This window comes from Opisthocomus hoazin, chromosome 3 (assembly GCF_030867145.1).
Source record: "Opisthocomus hoazin isolate bOpiHoa1 chromosome 3, bOpiHoa1.hap1, whole genome shotgun sequence".
Taxonomy (NCBI): domain Eukaryota; kingdom Metazoa; phylum Chordata; class Aves; order Opisthocomiformes; family Opisthocomidae; genus Opisthocomus; species Opisthocomus hoazin.
Window position 1 is genome coordinate 82,380,466 of NC_134416.1, and position 20,283 is coordinate 82,400,748.

The window sequence follows — 20,283 nt, forward strand, 5'->3', positions numbered from 1 at the left end:
CTCAAACTTCAAACGTATTCCGGGGGTCCCTGCGGGGCTCCTTTCGCAGATCTACTCCGAAAAAGTGAACGTCTCCAGATAGCTCGCAGCCAGAAGGGGCTAGCCTGGAAAGCTGTTGTTCAGCCTAATCTGCCCATGGCACTGCTCGCACAGAGGCACAGAGACTGGGGCTGCTTGCTTGTCTTGCCACCTCAAACTTCAAACGTATTCCGGAGGTCCCTGCGGGGCTGCGTTCGCAGCCCTACTCCGAAAAAGCGAACGTCTCGAGATAGCTCTCCAGCAGAAGGGGCTAGCCTGGAAAGCTGTTGCTCAGCCTCATGTGTCCATGGCACTGCTCGCACAGAGGCACAGAGACTGGGGCTGCTTGCTAGTCTTGCCACCTCAAACTTCAAATGTAGCCCAGGGGGTCCCTGTCGTGCTCCTTTCGCAGCCCTGCTCCGAAAATGCGAACGTCTCCAGATAGCTCGCAGCCAGAAGGGGCTACCCTGGAAAGCTGTTGCTCAGCCTCATGTGCTCATGGCACTGCTCGCACAGAGGCACAGAGAGTGGGGCTGCTTGCTTGTCTTGCCACCTCAAACTTCAAACGTATCTTAAAGGGTCCCTGAAGGGCTGCTTTCACAGCCGCGCTCCGAAAATGCGAACGTCTCCAAATATCTCACACTCAGCAGGTGCTAGCCTCGAAAGCTGTTGCTCATCCTCATCTGCCCGTGGCACTGCTCGCAAAGAGGTACAGAGACTGGGGCTGCTTGCTTGTCTTGCCACCTCAAACTTCAAACGTAGCCTAAAGATTCCCAGACGGGCTCCTTTCGCAGCCCTACTCCGAAAAAGCGATCGTCTCCAGATAGGTGGCAGCCAGAAGTGGCTACCCTGGAAAGCTGTTGCTCAGCGTCATCTGCTCATGGCACTGCTCGCACAGAGGCACAGAGACTGGGGCTGCTTGCTTGTCTTGCCACCTCAAACTTCAAACGTATCATAAAGGGTCCCTGAAGGGCTCCTTTCACAGCCGTGCTCCGAAAATGCGAACATGTCCAAATATCTCACAGTCAGCAGGGGCTAGCCTCGAAAGCTGTTGCTCAGCCTCATCTGCCCATGGCACTGCTCGCACAGAGGCACAGAGACTGGGGCTGCTTGCTTGTCTTGCCACCTCAAACTTGAAATGTAGCCTATAGGGTGCCTGAGGGGCTCATTTCGCTTCCCTGTTCTGAAAATGCGAACGTCTCCAGATAGCTCGCAGCCAGAAGGGGCTAGCCTGGTTAGCTGTTGCTCAGCGTCATCTGCTCATGGCACTGCTCGCACAGAGGCACAGAGACTGGGGCTGCTTGCTTGTCTTGCCACCTCAAACTTCAAACGTATTCCCGGGGTCCCTGCGGGGCTCGTTTCGCAGCTCTACTCCGAAAAAGCGAACATCTCCAGATAGCTCGCAGCCAGAAGGGGCTAGCCTGGAAAGCTGTTGCTCAGCCTCATCTGCCCGTTGCAGTGCTCGCACAGAGGCACATAGACTGGGGCTGCTTGCTTGTCTTGCCACCTCAAACTTCAAAAGTATCTTAGGGGGTCCCTGCCAGGCGCCTCCAGCAGCCGTGCTCCGAAAATGCGAGTGTCTTCAGATAGCTGGCAGCCAGAAGGGGCTAGCCTCGAAAGCTGTTGCTCAGCCTCATCTGCCCATGGCACTGCTCGCACAGAAGCACAGAGACTGGGGCTGCTTGCTTGTCTTGCCACCTCAAACTTCAAACGTATTCCGGGGGTCCCTGCGGGGCTCCTTTCGCAGATCTACTCCTAAAAAGCGAACGTCTCCAGATAGCTCGCAGCCAGAAGGGCCTATCTTGGAAAGCTGTTGCTCAGCCTCATCTGCCCATGGCACTGCTCGCATAGAGGCACAGAGACTGGGGCTGCTTGCTTGTCTTGCTACCTCAAACTTCAAACGTATTCCGGGGGTCCCTGCGGGGCTCCTTTCGCAGCTCTACTCCGAAAAAGCGAACATCTCCAGATAGCTCGCAGCCAGAAGGGGCTAGCCTGGAAAGCTGTTGCTCAGCCTCATCTGCCCGTTGCAGTGCTCGCACAGAGGCACAGAGACTGGGGCTGCTTGCTTGTCTTGCCACCTCAAACTTCAAAAGTATCATAAAGGGTCCCTGATGGGCTCCTTTCACAGCCGTGCTCCGAAAATGCGAACGTCTCCAAATATCTCGCAGCCAGGAGGGGCTAGCCTGGAAAGCTGTTGCTCAGCCTCATGTGTCCATGGCACTGTTCGCACAGAGGCACAAAGACTGGGGCTGCTTGCTTGTCTTGCCACCTCAAACTTCAAATGTGGCCTATAGGGTCCATGAGGGTCTCATTTCGCTTCCCTGTTCTGGAAATGGGAACGATTCCAGATATCTCACAGTCAGAAGGGGCTAGCCTGGAAAGCTGTTGCTCAGCCTCATCTGCCCATGGCACTGCTCGCACAGAGGCACAGAGACTGGGGCTGCTTGCTTGTCTTGCCACCTCAAACTTCAAACGTATCATAAAGGGTCCCTGATGGGCTCCTTTCACAGCCGTGCTCCGAAAATGCGAACGTCTCCAAATATCTCACACTCAGCAGGTGCTAGCCTCGAAAGCTGTTGCTCATCCTCATCTGCCCGTGGCACTGCTCGCAAAGAGGCACAGAGACTGGGGCTGCTTGCTTGTCTTGCCACCTCAAACTTCAAACGTAGCCTAAAGATTCCCAGACGGGCTCCTTTCGCAGCCCTACTCCGAAAAAGCGATCGTCTCCAGATAGGTGGCAGCCAGAAGTGGCTACCCTGGAAAGCTGTTGCTCATCCTCATCTGCCCATGGCCCTGCTCGCACAGAGGCACAGAGACTGGGGCTGCTTGCTTGTCTTGCAACCTCAAACTTCAAACGTATTCCGGGGGTCCCTGCGGGGCTCCTTTCGCAGCTCTACTCCGAAAAAGCGAACGTCTCCAGATAGCTCGCAGCCAGAATGGGCTAGCTTGGAAAGCTGTTGCTCAGCCTGATCTGCCCATGGCACTGCTCGCACAGAGGCACAGAGACTGGGGCTGCTTGCTTGTCTTGCCACCTCAAACTTCAAACGTATTCCGGGGGTCCCTGCGGGGCTCCTTTCGCAGATCTACTCCGAAAAAGCGAACATCTCCAGATAGCTCGCAGCCAGAAGGGGCTAGCCTGGTAAGCTGTTGCTCAGCCTCATCTGCTCATGGCAGTGCTCGCACAGAGGCACAGAGACTGGGGCTGCTTGCTTGTCTTGCCACCTCAAACTTCAAACGTATCCTAAAAGGTCCCTGTCGCGCTCCTTTCACAGCCGCGCTCCGAAAATGCGAATGTCTCGAAATATCTCACAGTCAGCAGGGGCTAGCCTCGAAAGCTGTTGCTCAGCCTCATCTGCCCATGGCACTGCTCGCACAGAGGCACAGAGACTGGGGCTGCTTGCTTGTCTTGCCACCTCAAACTTCAAACATATCTTAGGGGGTCCCTTCATGACGCCTGCAGCAGCACTGCTCCGAAAATGTAAACATCTCCAGATAGCTCGCAGCCAGAAGGGGCTAGCCTGGAAAGCTGTTGCTCAGCCTCATCTGCCCATTGCAGTGCTCGCACAGAGGCACAGAGACTGGGGCTGCTTGCTTGTCTTGCCACCTCAAACTTCAAATGTATCCCGGGGGTCCCTGTCGCGCTCCTTTCGCAGTCGTGCTCCGAAAATGCGAACGTCTCGAAATATCTCACAGTCAGCAGGGGCTAGCCTCGAAAGCTGTTGCTCAGCCTCATGTGTCCATGGCACTGTTCGCACAGAGGCACAGAGACTGGGGCTGCTTGCTTGTCTTGCCACCTCAAACTTCAAACGTATCATAAAGGTTCCCTGATGGGCTCCTTTCACAGCCGTGCTCCGAAAATGCGAACGTCTCCAAATATCTCACAGTCAGCAGGGGCTAGCCTCGAAAGCTGTTGCTCAGCCTCATCTGCCCATGGCACTGCTCGCACAGAGGCACAGAGACTGGGGCTGCTTGCTTTTCTTGCCACCTCAAACTTCAAACGTATTCCGGGGGTCCCTGCGGGGCTCCTTTCACAGATCTACTCCGAAAAATTGAACGTCTCCAGATAGCTCGCAGCCAGAAGGGGCTAGCCTGGAAAGCTGTTGCTCAGCCTCATCTGCCCATGGCCCTGCTCGCACAGAGGCACAGAGACTGGGGCTGCTTGCTTGTCTTGCCACCTCAAACTTCAAACGTATTCCGGGGGTCCCTGCGGGGCTCCTTTCGCAGCTCTACTCCGAAAAAGCGAACATCTCCAGATAGCTCGCAGCCAGAAGGGGCTAGCCTGGAAAGCTGTTGCTCAGCCTCATCTGCCCGTTGCAGTGCTCGCACAGAGGCACAGAGACTGGGGCTGCTTGCTTGTCTTGCCACCTCAAACTTCAAACGTATCATAAAGGGTCCCTGATGGGCTCCTTTCACAGCCGTGCTCCGAAAATGCGAACGTCTCCAAATATCTCACAGTCAGCAGGGGCTAGCCTCGAAAGCTGTTGCTCAGCCTCATCTGCCCGTGGCACTGCTCGCACAGAGGCACAGAGACTGGGGCTGCTTGCTTGTCTTGCCACCTCAAACTTCAAATGTATCCCGGGGATCCCTGTCGCGCTTCTTTCGCAGTCGTGCTCCGAAAATGCGAACGTCTCAAAATATCTCACAGTCAGCAGGGGCTAGCCTCGAAAGCTGTTGCTCAGCCTCATGTGTCCATGGCACTGTTCGCACAGAGGCACAAAGACTGGGGCTGCTTGCTTGTCTTGCCACCTCAGACTTCAAATGTGGCCTATAGGGTCCATGAGGGTCTCATTTCGCTTCCCTGTTCTGGAAATGGGAAAGATTCCAGATATCTCACAGTCAGAAGGGGCTAGCCTGGAAAGCTGTTGCTCAGCCTCATCTGCCCATGGCACTGCTCGCACAGAGGCACAGAGACTGGGGCTGCTTGCTTGTCTTGCCACCTCAAACTTCAAACGTATCCTAAAGGGTCCCTGATGGGCTCCTTTCACAGCCGTGCTCCGAAAATGCGCACGTCTCCAAATATCTCACAGTTAGCAGGTGCTAGCCTCGAAAGCTGTTGCTCATCCTCATCTGCCCGTGGCACTGCTCGCACAGAGGCACAGAGACTGTGGCTGCTTGCTTGTCTTGCCACCTCAAACTTCAAACGTAGCCTAAAGATTCCCAGACGGGCTCCTTTCGCAGCCCTACTCCGAAAAAGCGATCGTCTCCAGATAGGTGGCAGCCAGAAGGGGCTACCCTGGAAAGCTGTTGCTCATCCTCATCTGCCCATGGCACTGCTCGCACAGAGGCACAGAGACTGGGGCTGCTTGCTTGTCTTGCAACCTCAAACTTCAAACGTATTCCGGGGGTCCCTGCGGGGCTCCTTTCGCAGCTCTACTCCGAAAAAGCGAACGTCTCCAGATAGCTCGCAGCCAGAATGGGCTAGCTTGGAAAGCTGTTGCTCAGCCTGATCTGCCCATGGCACTGCTCGCACAGAGGCACAGAGACTGGGGCTGCTTGCTTGTCTTGCCACCTCAAACTTCAAACGTATTCCGGGGGTCCCTGCGGGGCTCCTTTCGCAGATCTACTCCGAAAAAGCGAACGTCTCCAGATAGCTCGCAGCCAGAAGGGGCTAGCCTGGTAAGCTGTTGCTCAGCCTCATCTGCCCATGGCACTGCTCGCACAGAGGCACAGAGACTGGGGCTGCTTGCTTGTCTTGCCACCTCAAACTTCAAACGTATCCTAAAAGGTCCCTGTCGCGCTCCTTTCACAGCCGCGCTCCGAAAATGCGAATGTCTCGAAATATCTCACAGTCAGCAGGGGCTAGCCTCGAAAGCTGTTGCTCAGCCTCATCTGCCCATGGCACTGCTCGCACAGAGGCACAGAGACTGGGGCTGCTTGCTTGTCTTGCCACCTCAAACTTCAAACATATCTTAGGGGGTCCCTTCATGACGCCTGCAGCAGCACTGCTCCGAAAATGTAAACATCTCCAGATAGCTCGCAGCTAGAAGGGGCTAGCCTGGAAAGCTGTTGCTCAGCCTCATCTGCCCATTGCAGTGCTCGCACAGAGGCACAGAGACTGGGGCTGCTTGCTTGTCTTGCCACCTCAAACTTCAAATGTATCCCGGGGGTCCCTGTCGCGCTCCTTTCGCAGTCGTGCTCCGAAAATGCGAACGTCTCGAAATATCTCACAGTCAGCAGGGGCTAGCCTCGAAAGCTGTTGCTCAGCCTCATGTGTCCATGGCACTGTTCGCACAGAGGCACAAAGACTGGGGCTGCTTGCTTGTCTTGCCACCTCAAACTTCAAACGTAGCCTAAAGATTCCCAGACGGGCTACTTTCGCAGCCCTACTCCGAAAAAGCGATCGTCTCCAGATAGCTCGCAGCCAGAAGGGGCTACCCTGGAACGCTGTTGCTCAGCCTCATCTGCCCATGGCACTGCTCGCACAGAGGCACAGAGACTGGGGCTGCTTGCTTGTCTTGCCACCTCAAACTTCATACGTATTCCGGGGGTCCCTGCGGGGCTCCTTTCGCAGCTCTACTCCGAAAAAGCGAACGTCTCCAGATAGCTCGCAGCCAGAAAGGGCTAGCTTGGAAAGCTGTTGCTCAGCCTCATCTGCCCATTGCAGTGGTCGCACAGAGGCACAGAGACTGGGGCTGCTTGCTTGTCTTGCCACCTCAAACTTCAAACGTATCATAAAGGGTCCCTGATGGGCTCCTTTCACAGCCGTGTTCCGAAAATGCGAACGTCTCCAAATATCTCACAGTCAGCAGGGGCTAGCCTCGAAAGCTGTTGCTCAGCCTCATCTGCCCATGGCACTGCTCGCACAGAGGCACAGAGACTGGGGCTGCTTGCTTGTCTTGCCACCTCAAACTTCAAACGTATTCCGGGGGTCCCTGCGGGGCTCCTTTCGCAGATCTACTCCGAAAAAGTGAACGTCTCCAGATAGCTCGCAGCCAGAAGGGGCTAGCCTGGAAAGCTGTTGTTCAGCCTCATCTGCCCATGGCACTGCTCGCACAGAGGCACAGAGACTGGGGCTGCTTGCTTGTCTTGCCACCTCAAACTTCAAACGTATTCCGGAGGTCCCTGCGGGGCTGCGTTCGCAGCCCTACTCCGAAAAAGCGAACGTCTCGAGATAGCTCTCCAGCAGAAGGGGCTAGCCTGGAAAGCTGTTGCTCAGCCTCATGTGTCCATGGCACTGCTCGCACAGAGGCACAGAGACTGGGGCTGCTTGCTAGTCTTGCCACCTCAAACTTCAAATGTAGCCCAGGGGGTCCCTGTCGTGCTCCTTTCGCAGCCCTGCTCCGAAAATGTGAACGTCTCCAGATACCACACAGTCAGAAAGGGGCTAAGCTGCAAAGCTGTTGCTCAGCTTCATCTGCCCGTGGCACTGCTTGCACAGAGACACAGAGACTGGGGCTGCTTGCTTCTCTTGTCACCTCAAACTTCAAACGTATCTTAGAGGGTCCCTTCATGGTGCCTCCAGGAGCCCTGCTCCGAAAATGCGAACGTCTCCAGATAGCTCGCAGCCAGAAGGGGCTACCCTGGAAAGCTGTTGCTCAGCCTCATGTGCTCATGGCACTGCTCGCACAGAGGCACAGAGAGTGGGGCTGCTTGCTTGTCTTGCCACCTCAAACTTCAAACGTATCTTAAAGGGTCCCTGAAGGGCTCCTTTCACAGCCGCGCTCCGAAAATGCGAACGTCTCCAAATATCTCACACTCAGCAGGTGCTAGCCTCGAAAGCTGTTGCTCATCCTCATCTGCCCGTGGCACTGCTCGCAAAGAGGTACAGAGACTGGGGCTGCTTGCTTGTCTTGCCACCTCAAACTTCAAACGTAGCCTAAAGATTCCCAGACGGGCTCCTTTCGCAGCCCTACTCCGAAAAAGCGATCGTCTCCAGATAGGTGGCAGCCAGAAGGGGCTACCCTGGAAAGCTGTTGCTCAGCGTCATCTGCTCATGGCACTGCTCGCACAGAGGCACAGAGACTGGGGCTGCTTGCTTGTCTTGCCACCTCAAACTTCAAACGTATCATAAAGGGTCCCTGAAGGGCTCCTTTCACAGCCGTGCTCCGAAAATGCGAACATGTCCAAATATCTCACAGTCAGCAGGGGCTAGCCTCGAAAGCTGTTGCTCAGCCTCATCTGCCCATGGCACTGCTCGCACAGAGGCACAGAGACTGGGGCTGCTTGCTTGTCTTGCCACCTCAAACTTCAAACGTATTCCGGGGGTCCCTGCGGGGCTCCTTTCGCAGCTCTACTTTGAAAAAGTGAACGTCTCCAGATAGCTCGCAGCCAGAAGGGCCTAGCTTGGAAAGCTGTTGCTCAGCCTCATCTGCCCATGGCAGTGCTCGCACAGAGGCACAGAGACTGGGGCTGCTTGCTTGTCTTGCCACCTCAAACTTGAAATGTAGCCTATAGGGTGCCTGAGGGGCTCATTTCGCTTCCCTGTTCTGAAAATGCGAACGTCTCCAGATAGCTGGCAGCCAGAAGGGGCTAGCCTGGTTAGCTGTTGCTCAGCCTCATCTGCCCATGGCACTGCTCGCACAGAGGCACAGAGACTGGGGCTGCTTGCTTGTCTTGCCACCTCAAACTTCAAACGTATTCCCGGGGTCCCTGCGGGGCTCGTTTCGCAGCTCTACTCCGAAAAAGCGAACATCTCCAGATAGCTCGCAGCCAGAAGGGGCTAGCCTGGAAAGCTGTTGCTCAGCCTCATCTGCCCGTTGCAGTGCTCGCACAGAGGCACATAGACTGGGGCTGCTTGCTTGTCTTGCCACCTCAAACTTCAAAAGTATCTTAGGGGGTCCCTGCCAGGCGCCTCCAGCAGCCGTGCTCCGAAAATGCGAGTGTCTTCAGATAGCTGGCAGCCAGAAGGGGCTAGCCTCGAAAGCTGTTGCTCAGCCTCATCTGCCCATGGCACTGCTCGCACAGAGGCACAGAGACTGGGGCTGCTTGCTTGTCTTGCCACCTCAAACTTCAAACGTATTCCGGGGGTCCCTGCGGGGCTCCTTTCGCAGATCTACTCCTAAAAAGCGAACGTCTCCAGATAGCTCGCAGCCAGAAGGGCCTATCTTGGAAAGCTGTTGCTCAGCCTCATCTGCCCATGGCACTGCTCGCATAGAGGCACAGAGACTGGGGCTGCTTGCTTGTCTTGCTACCTCAAACTTCAAACGTATTCCGGGGGTCCCTGCGGGGCTCCTTTCGCAGCTCTACTCCGAAAAAGCGAACATCTCCAGATAGCTCGCAGCCAGAAGGGGCTAGCCTGGAAAGCTGTTGCTCAGCCTCATCTGCCCGTTGCAGTGCTCGCACAGAGGCACAGAGACTGGGGCTGCTTGCTTGTCTTGCCACCTCAAACTTCAAAAGTATCATAAAGGGTCCCTGATGGGCTCCTTTCACAGCCGTGCTCCGAAAATGCGAACGTCTCCAAATATCTCGCAGCCAGGAGGGGCTAGCCTGGAAAGCTGTTGCTCAGCCTCATGTGTCCATGGCACTGTTCGCACAGAGGCACAAAGACTGGGGCTGCTTGCTTGTCTTGCCACCTCAAACTTCAAATGTGGCCTATAGGGTCCATGAGGGTCTCATTTCGCTTCCCTGTTCTGGAAATGGGAACGATTCCAGATATCTCACAGTCAGAAGGGGCTAGCCTGGAAAGCTGTTGCTCAGCCTCATCTGCCCATGGCACTGCTCGCACAGAGGCAGAGACTGGGGCTGCTTGCTTGTCTTGCCACCTCAAACTTCAAACGTATCATAAAGGGTCCCTGATGGGCTCCTTTCACAGCCGTGCTCCGAAAATGCGAACGTCTCCAAATATCTCACACTCAGCAGGTGCTAGCCTCGAAAGCTGTTGCTCATCCTCATCTGCCCGTGGCACTGCTCGCAAAGAGGCACAGAGACTGGGGCTGCTTGCTTGTCTTGCCACCTCAAACTTCAAACGTAGCCTAAAGATTCCCAGACGGGCTCCTTTCGCAGCCCTACTCCGAAAAAGCGATCGTCTCCAGATAGGTGGCAGCCAGAAGGGGCTACCCTGGAAAGCTGTTGCTCATCCTCATCTGCCCATGGCCCTGCTCGCACAGAGGCACAGAGACTGGGGCTGCTTGCTTGTCTTGCAACCTCAAACTTCAAACGTATTCCGGGGGTCCCTGCGGGGCTCCTTTCGCAGCTCTACTCCGAAAAAGCGAACGTCTCCAGATAGCTCGCAGCCAGAATGGGCTAGCTTGGAAAGCTGTTGCTCAGCCTGATCTGCCCATGGCACTGCTCGCACAGAGGCACAGAGACTGGGGCTGCTTGCTTGTCTTGCCACCTCAAACTTCAAACGTATTCCGGGGGTCCCTGCGGGGCTCCTTTCGCAGATCTACTCCGAAAAAGCGAACATCTCCAGATAGCTCGCAGCCAGAAGGGGCTAGCCTGGTAAGCTGTTGCTCAGCCTCATCTGCTCATGGCAGTGCTCGCACAGAGGCACAGAGACTGGGGCTGCTTGCTTGTCTTGCCACCTCAAACTTCAAACGTATCCTAAAAGGTCCCTGTCGCGCTCCTTTCACAGCCGCGCTCCGAAAATGCGAATGTCTCGAAATATCTCACAGTCAGCAGGGGCTAGCCTCGAAAGCTGTTGCTCAGCCTCATCTGCCCATGGCACTGCTCGCACAGAGGCACAGAGACTGGGGCTGCTTGCTTGTCTTGCCACCTCAAACTTCAAACATATCTTAGGGGGTCCCTTCATGACGCCTGCAGCAGCACTGCTCCGAAAATGTAAACATCTCCAGATAGCTCGCAGCTAGAAGGGGCTAGCCTGGAAAGCTGTTGCTCAGCCTCATCTGCCCATTGCAGTGCTCGCACAGAGGCACAGAGACTGGGGCTGCTTGCTTGTCTTGCCACCTCAAACTTCAAATGTATCCCGGGGGTCCCTGTCGCGCTCCTTTCGCAGTCGTGCTCCGAAAATGCGAACGTCTCGAAATATCTCACAGTCAGCAGGGGCTAGCCTCGAAAGCTGTTGCTCAGCCTCATGTGTCCATGGCACTGTTCGCACAGAGGCACAGAGACTGGGGCTGCTTGCTTGTCTTGCCACCTCAAACTTCAAACGTATCATAAAGGTTCCCTGATGGGCTCCTTTCACAGCCGTGCTCCGAAAATGCGAACGTCTCCAAATATCTCACAGTCAGCAGGGGCTAGCCTCGAAAGCTGTTGCTCAGCCTCATCTGCCCATGGCACTGCTCGCACAGAGGCACAGAGACTGGGGCTGCTTGCTTTTCTTGCCACCTCAAACTTCAAACGTATTCCGGGGGTCCCTGCGGGGCTCCTTTCACAGATCTACTCCGAAAAATTGATCGTCTCCAGATAGGTGGCAGCCAGAAGTGGCTACCCTGGAAAGCTGTTGCTCATCCTCATCTGCCCATGGCACTGCTCGCACAGAGGCACAGAGACTGGGGCTGCTTGCTTGTCTTGCCACCTCAAACTTCAAACGTATTCCGGGGGTCCCTGCGGGGCTCCTTTCGCAGCTCTACTCCGAAAAAGCGAACATCTCCAGATAGCTCGCAGCCAGAAGGGGCTAGCCTGGAAAGCTGTTGCTCAGCCTCATCTGCCCGTTGCAGTGCTCGCACAGAGGCACAGAGACTGGGGCTGCTTGCTTGTCTTGCCACCTCAAACTTCAAACGTATCATAAAGGGTCCCTGATGGGCTCCTTTCACAGCCGTGCTCCGAAAATGCGAACGTCTCCAAATATCTCACAGTCAGCAGGGGCTAGCCTCGAAAGCTGTTGCTCAGCCTCATCTGCCCGTGGCACTGCTCGCACAGAGGCACAGAGACTGGGGCTGCTTGCTTGTCTTGCCACCTCAAACTTCAAATGTATCGCGGGGATCCCTGTCGCGCTTCTTTCGCAGTCGTGCTCCGAAAATGCGAACGTCTCAAAATATCTCACAGTCAGCAGGGGCTAGCCTCGAAAGCTGTTGCTCAGCCTCATGTGTCCATGGCACTGTTCGCACAGAGGCACAAAGACTGGGGCTGCTTGCTTGTCTTGCCACCTCAAACTTCAAATGTGGCCTATAGGGTCCATGAGGGTCTCATTTCGCTTCCCTGTTCTGGAAATGGGAACGATTCCAGATATCTCACAGTCAGAAGGGGCTAGCCTGGAAAGCTGTTGCTCAGCCTCATCTGCCCATGGCACTGCTCGCACAGAGGCAGAGACTGGGGCTGCTTGCTTGTCTTGCCACCTCAAACTTCAAACGTATCATAAAGGGTCCCTGATGGGCTCCTTTCACAGCCGTGCTCCGAAAATGCGAACGTCTCCAAATATCTCACACTCAGCAGGTGCTAGCCTCGAAAGCTGTTGCTCATCCTCATCTGCCCGTGGCACTGCTCGCAAAGAGGCACAGAGACTGGGGCTGCTTGCTTGTCTTGCCACCTCAAACTTCAAACGTAGCCTAAAGATTCCCAGACGGGCTCCTTTCGCAGCCCTACTCCGAAAAAGCGATCGTCTCCAGATAGGTGGCAGCCAGAAGGGGCTACCCTGGAAAGCTGTTGCTCATCCTCATCTGCCCATGGCCCTGCTCGCACAGAGGCACAGAGACTGGGGCTGCTTGCTTGTCTTGCAACCTCAAACTTCAAACGTATTCCGGGGGTCCCTGCGGGGCTCCTTTCGCAGCTCTACTCCGAAAAAGCGAACGTCTCCAGATAGCTCGCAGCCAGAATGGGCTAGCTTGGAAAGCTGTTGCTCAGCCTCATCTGCCCATGGCACTGCTCGCACAGAGGCACAGAGACTGGGGCTGCTTGCTTGTCTTGCCACCTCAAACTTCAAACGTATTCCGGGGGTCCCTGCGGGGCTCCTTTCGCAGATCTACTCCGAAAAAGCGAACATCTCCAGATAGCTCGCAGCCAGAAGGGGCTAGCCTGGTAAGCTGTTGCTCAGCCTCATCTGCTCATGGCAGTGCTCGCACAGAGGCACAGAGACTGGGGCTGCTTGCTTGTCTTGCCACCTCAAACTTCAAACGTATCCTAAAAGGTCCCTGTCGCGCTCCTTTCACAACCGCGCTCCGAAAATGCGAATGTCTCGAAATATCTCACAGTCAGCAGGGGCTAGCCTCGAAAGCTGTTGCTCAGCCTCATCTGCCCATGGCACTGCTCGCACAGAGGCACAGAGACTGGGGCTGCTTGCTTGTCTTGCCACCTCAAACTTCAAACATATCTTAGGGGGTCCCTTCATGACGCCTGCAGCAGCACTGCTCCGAAAATGTAAACATCTCCAGATAGCTCGCAGCTAGAAGGGGCTAGCCTGGAAAGCTGTTGCTCAGCCTCATCTGCCCATTGCAGTGCTCGCACAGAGGCACAGAGACTGGGGCTGCTTGCTTGTCTTGCCACCTCAAACTTCAAATGTAGCCCGGGGGTCCCTGTCGCGCTCCTTTCGCAGTCGTGCTCCGAAAATGTGAACGTCTCGAAATATCTCACAGTCAGCAGGGGCTAGCCTCGAAAGCTGTTGCTCAGCCTCATGTGTCCATGGCACTGTTCGCACAGAGGCACAGAGACTGGGGCTGCTTGCTTGTCTTGCCACCTCAAACTTCAAACGTATCATAAAGGTTCCCTGATGGGCTCCTTTCACATCCGTGCTCCGAAAATGCGAACGTCTCCAAATATCTCACAGTCAGCAGGGGCTAGCCTCGAAAGCTGTTGCTCAGCCTCATCTGCCCATGGCACTGCTCGCACAGAGGCACAGAGACTGGGGCTGCTTGCTTTTCTTGCCACCTCAAACTTCAAACGTATTCCGGGGGTCCCTGCGGGGCTCCTTTCACAGATCTACTCCGAAAAATTGATCGTCTCCAGATAGGTGGCAGCCAGAAGTGGCTACCCTGGAAAGCTGTTGCTCATCCTCATCTGCCCATGGCACTGCTCGCACAGAGGCACAGAGACTGGGGCTGCTTGCTTGTCTTGCCACCTCAAACTTCAAACGTATTCCGGGGGTCCCTGCGGGGCTCCTTTCGCAGCTCTACTCCGAAAATGCGAACATCTCCAGATAGCTCGCAGCCAGAAGGGGCTAGCCTGGAAAGCTGTTGCTCAGCCTCATCTGCCCGTTGCAGTGCTCGCACAGAGGCACAGAGACTGGGGCTGCTTGCTTGTCTTGCCACCTCAAACTTCAAACGTATCATAAAGGGTCCCTGATGGGCTCCTTTCACAGCCGTGCTCCGAAAATGCGAACGTCTCCAAATATCTCACAGTCAGCAGGGGCTAGCCTCGAAAGCTGTTGCTCAGCCTCATCTGCCCGTGGCACTGCTCGCACAGAGGCACAGAGACTGGGGCTGCTTGCTTGTCTTGCCACCTCAAACTTCAAATGTATCCCGGGGATCCCTGTCGCGCTTCTTTCGCAGTCGTGCTCCGAAAATGCGAACGTCTCAAAATATCTCACAGTCAGCAGGGGCTAGCCTCGAAAGCTGTTGCTCAGCCTCATGTGTCCATGGCACTGTTCGCACAGAGGCACAAAGACTGGGGCTGCTTGCTTGTCTTGCCACCTCAGACTTCAAATGTGGCCTATAGGGTCCATGAGGGTCTCATTTCGCTTCCCTGTTCTGGAAATGGGAAAGATTCCAGATATCTCACAGTCAGCAGGGGCTAGCCTGGAAAGCTGTTGCTCAGCCTCATCTGCCCATGGCACTGCTCGCACAGAGGCACAGAGACTGGGGCTGCTTGCTTGTCTTGCCACCTCAAACTTCAAATGTATCCCGGGGGTCCCTGTCGCGCTCCTTTCGCAGTCGTGCTCCGAAAATGCGAACGTCTCCAAATATCTCACAGTCAGAAGGGGCTAGCCTCGAAAGCTGTTGCTCAGCCTCATGTGTCCATGGCACTGTTCGCACAGAGGCACAAAGACTGGGGCTGCTTGCTTGTCTTGCCACCTCAAACTTCAAACGTAGCCTAAAGATTCCCAGACGGGCTACTTTCGCAGCCCTACTCCGAAAAAGCAATCGTCTCCAGATAGCTCGCAGCCAGAAGGGGCTACCCTGGAACGCTGTTGCTCAGCCTCATCTGCCCATGGCACTGCTCGCACAGAGGCACAGAGACTGGGGCTGCTTGCTTGTCTTGCCACCTCAAACTTCAAACGTATTCCGGTGGTCCCTGCGGGGCTCCTTTCGCAGCTCTACTCCGAAAAAGCGAACGTCTCCAGATAGCTCGCAGCCAGAAAGGGCTAGCTTGCAAAGCTGTTGCTCAGCCTCATCTGCCCATGGCACTGCTCGCACAGAGGCACAGAGACTGGGGCTGCTTGCTTGTCTTGCCACCTCAAACTTCAAACGTATCCTAAAAGGTCCCTGATGGGCTCCTTTCACAGCCGTGCTCCGAAAATACGCACGTCTCCAAATATCTAACAGTCAGAATGGGCTAGCCTCGAAAGCTGTTGCTCAGCCTCATCTGCCCATGGCACTGCTCGCACAGAGGCACAGAGAGTGGGGCTGCTTGCTTGTCTTGCCACCTCGGACTTCAAACGTATCTTAGGGGGTCCCTTCATGACGCCTGCAGCAGCCCTGCTCCGAAAATGTAAACATCTCCAGATAGCTCGCAGCTAGAAGGGGCTAGCCTGGAAAGCTGTTGCTCAGCCTCATCTGCCCATTGCAGTGGTCGCACAGAGGCACAGAGACTGGGGCTGCTTGCTTGTCTTCCCACCTCAAACTTCAAACGTATCATAAAGGGTCCCTGATGGGCTCCTTTCACAGCCGTGTTCCGAAAATGCGAACGTCTCCAAATATCTCACAGTCAGCAGGGGCTAGCCTGGAAAGCTGTTGCTCAGCCTCATGTGTCCATGGCACTGCTCGCACAGAGGCACAGAGACTGGGGCTGCTTGCTAGTCTTGCCACCTCAAACTTCAAATGTAGCCCAGGGGGTCCCTGTCGTGCTCCTTTCGCAGCCCTGCTCCGAAAATGCGAACGTCTCCAGATAGCTCGCAGCCAGAAGGGGCTACCCTGGAAAGCTGTTGCTCAGCCTCATGTGCTCATGGCACTGCTCGCACAGAGGCACAGAGAGTGGGGCTGCTTGCTTGTCTTGCCACCTCAAACTTCAAACGTATCTTAAAGGGTCCCTGAAGGGCTGCTTTCACAGCCGCGCTCCGAAAATGCGAACGTCTCCAAATATCTCACACTCAGCAGGTGCTAGCCTCGAAAGCTGTTGCTCATCCTCATCTGCCCGTGGCACTGCTCGCAAAGAGGTACAGAGACTGGGGCTGCTTGCTTGTCTTGCCACCTCAAACTTCAAACGTAGCCTAAAGATTCCCAGACGGGCTCCTTTCGCAGCCCTACTCCGAAAAAGCGATCGTCTCCAGATAGGTGGCAGCCAGAAGTGGCTACCCTGGAAAGCTGTTGCTCAGCGTCATCTGCTCATGGCACTGCTCGCACAGAGGCACAGAGACTGGGGCTGCTTGCTTGTCTTGCCACCTCAAACTTCAAACGTATCATAAAGGGTCCCTGAAGGGCTCCTTTCACAGCCGTGCTCCGAAAATGCGAACATGTCCAAATATCTCACAGTCAGCAGGGGCTAGCCTCGAAAGCTGTTGCTCAGCCTCATCTGCCCATGGCACTGCTCGCACAGAGGCACAGAGACTGGGGCTGCTTGCTTGTCTTGCCACCTCAAACTTGAAATGTAGCCTATAGGGTGCCTGAGGGGCTCATTTCGCTTCCCTGTTCTGAAAATGCGAACGTCTCCAGATAGCTCGCAGCCAGAAGGGGCTAGCCTGGTTAGCTGTTGCTCAGCGTCATCTGCTCATGGCACTGCTCGCACAGAGGCACAGAGACTGGGGCTGCTTGCTTGTCTTGCCACCTCAAACTTCAAACGTATTCCCGGGGTCCCTGCGGGGCTCGTTTCGCAGCTCTACTCCGAAAAAGCGAACATCTCCAGATAGCTCGCAGCCAGAAGGGGCTAGCCTGGAAAGCTGTTGCTCAGCCTCATCTGCCCGTTGCAGTGCTCGCACAGAGGCACATAGACTGGGGCTGCTTGCTTGTCTTGCCACCTCAAACTTCAAAAGTATCTTAGGGGGTCCCTGCCAGGCGCCTCCAGCAGCCGTGCTCCGAAAATGCGAGTGTCTTCAGATAGCTGGCAGCCAGAAGGGGCTAGCCTCGAAAGCTGTTGCTCAGCCTCATCTGCCCATGGCACTGCTCGCACAGAAGCACAGAGACTGGGGCTGCTTGCTTGTCTTGCCACCTCAAACTTCAAACGTATTCCGGGGGTCCCTGCGGGGCTCCTTTCGCAGATCTACTCCTAAAAAGCGAACGTCTCCAGATAGCTCGCAGCCAGAAGGGCCTATCTTGGAAAGCTGTTGCTCAGCCTCATCTGCCCATGGCACTGCTCGCATAGAGGCACAGAGACTGGGGCTGCTTGCTTGTCTTGCTACCTCAAACTTCAAACGTATTCCGGGGGTCCCTGCGGGGCTCCTTTCGCAGCTCTACTCCGAAAAAGCGAACATCTCCAGATAGCTCGCAGCCAGAAGGGGCTAGCCTGGAAAGCTGTTGCTCAGCCTCATCTGCCCGTTGCAGTGCTCGCACAGAGGCACAGAGACTGGGGCTGCTTGCTTGTCTTGCCACCTCAAACTTCAAAAGTATCATAAAGGGTCCCTGATGGGCTCCTTTCACAGCCGTGCTCCGAAAATGCGAACGTCTCCAAATATCTCGCAGCCAGGAGGGGCTAGCCTGGAAAGCTGTTGCTCAGCCTCATGTGTCCATGGCACTGTTCGCACAGAGGCACAAAGACTGGGGCTGCTTGCTTGTCTTGCCACCTCAAACTTCAAATGTGGCCTATAGGGTCCATGAGGGTCTCATTTCGCTTCCCTGTTCTGGAAATGGGAACGATTCCAGATATCTCACAGTCAGAAGGGGCTAGCCTGGAAAGCTGTTGCTCAGCCTCATCTGCCCATGGCACTGCTCGCACAGCGGCACAGAGACTGGGGCTGCTTGCTTGTCTTGCCACCTCAAACTTCAAACGTATCATAAAGGGTCCCTGATGGGCTCCTTTCACAGCCGTGCTCCGAAAATGCGAACGTCTCCAAATATCTCACACTCAGCAGGTGCTAGCCTCGAAAGCTGTTGCTCATCCTCATCTGCCCGTGGCACTGCTCGCAAAGAGGCACAGAGACTGGGGCTGCTTGCTTGTCTTGCCACCTCAAACTTCAAACGTAGCCTAAAGATTCCCAGACGGGCTCCTTTCGCAGCCCTACTCCGAAAAAGCGATCGTCTCCAGATAGGTGGCAGCCAGAAGTGGCTACCCTGGAAAGCTGTTGCTCATCCTCATCTGCCCATGGCCCTGCTCGCACAGAGGCACAGAGACTGGGGCTGCTTGCTTGTCTTGCAACCTCAAACTTCAAACGTATTCCGGGGGTCCCTGCGGGGCTCCTTTCGCAGCTCTACTCCGAAAAAGCGAACGTCTCCAGATAGCTCGCAGCCAGAATGGGCTAGCTTGGAAAGCTGTTGCTCAGCCTGATCTGCCCATGGCACTGCTCGCACAGAGGCACAGAGACTGGGGCTGCTTGCTTGTCTTGCCACCTCAAACTTCAAACGTATTCCGGGGGTCCCTGCGGGGCTCCTTTCGCAGATCTACTCCGAAAAAGCGAACATCTCCAGATAGCTCGCAGCCAGAAGGGGCTAGCCTGGTAAGCTGTTGCTCAGCCTCATCTGCTCATGGCAGTGCTCGCACAGAGGCACAGAGACTGGGGCTGCTTGCTTGTCTTGCCACCTCAAACTTCAAACGTATCCTAAAAGGTCCCTGTCGCGCTCCTTTCACAGCCGCGCTCCGAAAATGCGAATGTCTCGAAATATCTCACAGTCAGCAGGGGCTAGCCTCGAAAGCTGTTGCTCAGCCTCATCTGCCCATGGCACTGCTCGCACAGAGGCACAGAGACTGGGGCTGCTTGCTTGTCTTGCCACCTCAAACTTCAAACATATCTTAGGGGGTCCCTTCATGACGCCTGCAGCAGCACTGCTCCGAAAATGTAAACATCTCCAGATAGCTCGCAGCCAGAAGGGGCTAGCCTGGAAAGCTGTTGCTCAGCCTCATCTGCCCATTGCAGTGCTCGCACAGAGGCACAGAGACTGGGGCTGCTTGCTTGTCTTGCCACCTCAAACTTCAAATGTATCCCGGGGGTCCCTGTCGCGCTCCTTTCGCAGTCGTGCTCCGAAAATGCGAACGTCTCGAAATATCTCACAGTCAGCAGGGGCTAGCCTCGAAAGCTGTTGCTCAGCCTCATGTGTCCATGGCACTGTTCGCACAGAGGCACAGAGACTGGGGCTGCTTGCTTGTCTTGCCACCTCAAACTTCAAACGTATCATAAAGGTTCCCTGATGGGCTCCTTTCACAGCCGTGCTCCGAAAATGCGAACGTCTCCAAATATCTCACAGTCAGCAGGGGCTAGCCTCGAAAGCTGTTGCTCAGCCTCATCTGCCCATGGCACTGCTCGCACAGAGGCACAGAGACTGGGGCTGCTTGCTTTTCTTGCCACCTCAAACTTCAAACGTATTCCGGGGGTCCCTGCGGGGCTCCTTTCACAGATCTACTCCGAAAAATTGAACGTCTCCAGATAGCTCGCAGCCAGAAGGGGCTAGCCTGGAAAGCTGTTGCTCAGCCTCATCTGCCCATGGCCCTGCTCGCACAGAGGCACAGAGACTGGGGCTGCTTGCTTGTCTTGCCACCTCAAACTTCAAACGTATTCCGGGGGTCCCTGCGGGGCTCCTTTCGCAGCTCTACTCCGAAAAAGCGAACATCTCCAGATAGCTCGCAGCCAGAAGGGGCTAGCCTGGAAAGCTGTTGCTCAGCCTCATCTGCCCGTTGCAGTGCTCGCACAGAGGCACAGAGACTGGGGCTGCTTGCTTGTCTTGCCACCTCAAACTTCAAACGTATCATAAAGGGTCCCTGATGGGCTCCTTTCACAGCCGTGCTCCGAAAATGCGAATGTCTCGAAATATCTCACAGTCAGCAGGGGCTAGCCTCGAAAGCTGTTGCTCAGCCTCATCTGCCCGTGGCACTGCTCGCACAGAGGCACAGAGACTGGGGCTGCTTGCTTGTCTTGCCACCTCAAACTTCAAATGTATCCCGGGGATCCCTGTCGCGCTTCTTTCGCAGTCGTGCTCCGAAAATGCGAACGTCTCAAAATATCTCACAGTCAGCAGGGGCTAGCCTCGAAAGCTGTTGCTCAGCCTCATGTGTCCATGGCACTGTTCGCACAGAGGCACAAAGACTGGGGCTGCTTGCTTGTCTTGCCACCTCAGACTTCAAATGTGGCCTATAGGGTCCATGAGGGTCTCATTTCGCTTCCCTGTTCTGGAAATGGGAAAGATTCCAGATATC